The sequence below is a fragment of the Vespula pensylvanica genome, chromosome 9 (genome assembly GCF_014466175.1).
Source record: "Vespula pensylvanica isolate Volc-1 chromosome 9, ASM1446617v1, whole genome shotgun sequence".
Classification (NCBI taxonomy): domain Eukaryota; kingdom Metazoa; phylum Arthropoda; class Insecta; order Hymenoptera; family Vespidae; genus Vespula; species Vespula pensylvanica.
The window spans coordinates 4,089,453-4,091,441 of NC_057693.1; the positions used below are offsets into that span (position 1 = coordinate 4,089,453).

A 1,989-nucleotide genomic window follows, 5' to 3' on the forward strand; every position below is an offset into this window, starting at 1 on the left:
CAATATCCCGAGGAGTAAGAGAAAGAGAAAGAGCGAGTGAGAGAGAGAGAGAGAGAGAGAGAGAGAGAGAGAGAGAGAGAGAGAGAGAGAGAGAGAAAGCACGTGCACGTCCTCGCGTTCAAACTCGAAGGGTAGTCGTCAGAACGAATAAATCTCTCCAACGATAAACACTGCGTTCACAACGTTGGCACGTTTCGTATGTATGTAAGTATCTATCTATCTAAACTTTCTAAACAGATATTTTAAGATGAGAGCGCATTTTTTTTTCTTGTTCGATAATTAAAAACGCATATAAAACATTATTATTTTTCTTACTTCATTTATTTCACGAGTTAAGATTCTTTTTAATATACACCTGCAACAAAACGGAGATACGTGGATCGTTAATTAATGTTAATTAAAACGTTGACATTTGACATTTGTATTTCTGTAGAAAAAAAAATGAAAAAAGAAAACCGAGTAAATAAGTAAATAAAAGAAAAAATCCATAAAGAAATGTATGCGAATTCACGAATTTCGTAACTCGAAGAATGGAGATTAGATCGAAGTAGGGTGAAGTGGAAACGATTAAATTATTAGATCGACGTAGACTCGAAATCCAATCGTCGGCTATGACGATGTACCCTCATTGGCCCTTGGGAGTAAACAAGAGGCGATCGATGGACCCATCGAGGGTGGAATCGAGTGTCTACATATATCTATCTATATAGAGGATACACAGACATCGAACGCTCTATAAACTCTTTTGTAATCCGCGTCACAAAGTGACGCCATTAACGTGAACCCTTTTCCATTCACGTAACAAATTTTTATGTAGGTAGTTTGGTAATAGAGAAACAAAACAAAAATGGAAAGAAAACCAACATTTCTAGATAATTTCGTTCGGTAGATAATTTTCAAGAGGGCTGATCGTTTAAATAATTTATAGAGAGTTAAAGATTTACACATTATATATATATATATATATATATATATATATATATATATACACACATATATATATATAGATATATAGTTATAGGTATATATTTTCGCGAAAAATTCTTTTCTCCACTTTAACCTCATCGTTCGACCATAGAAAAGCGCAAAACGATGCGAGAGCAACCATTTTGCACGCGTAGCGAGCCGTTTCAAAGGTTCGCGCATAGAAGAAAGTACGAGAGGAGGAGGAGGAGGAGGAGGAGGAGGAGGAGAAGGAGGAGAAAGAGGAGAAGGAAGAAGAGAAGGAGGAGGAGGAGGAGGTGGTGGAGGTGGAAAAGGAAGAGAAGGAGGAGGATAGACGTCCTGAAGAAGGAGGAGAGAGGAGGAGAAGAAAAGAAGTCACTTTCTTACTTCCATTCTTAGGAGCGTTCTCTCGAATTCAAGTTGGGTGATACCATCGGCCACCATCACGAGCGCCCCTTTCCCCCTCCACTCTCACTCTTCTCCCCTCTCCATCGTTCCGTGGGCTGGAACCAAGCTGGAGTTGAACATGCTGCGTGCCAGGTACTATTCTATTCTACTCTACTCTACTTACCTGACATCTTGTTTCTCCTATTCTATTTATAATTTTCATTCCATTGTTTCCCATCTATAGAGATTGAACTTTATATTACAGGAAATCGATTTCGATTTGACGAAATTATATCGAATTTGTTTCTTCCATCGTCGATTATACGAATAAGATTAATTATCATTAATATTTCGTTCGTCTTGTCATGTCATACCTCATGAGTATCCGATTATGAGATTTGTTATAAGAAACATTATTGTTATATTTATGCTGAAAATAAGAACACGAGGATTACCGTTTGTGATAATTAAGTCCGGTTAGTTTGGAAGATAAGTTTGCCGCAACTAATATTGGAATAAAAAAGGATACAGGAGGAGAAGACGAGGAGAAAGGAATCGTTGGGACATTTCGTAAGAGAGAGAGAGAAAGAGAGAGAGAGAGAGAGAGAGAGACACATAAAGACAGAGTTAGAGACAGAACAGAAATAGAGAAAGAAA

General features: G+C 37.7%; 1 protein-coding gene across 4 annotated transcripts in view; it reads right to left on the reverse strand.

Moving 5' to 3' along the window:
* Positions 1-1,989, reverse strand: part of LOC122631951 (peroxisome biogenesis protein 1) — a 115,987-nt gene that overhangs the window by 2,967 nt on the left and 111,031 nt on the right. The window lies entirely within an intron of this gene.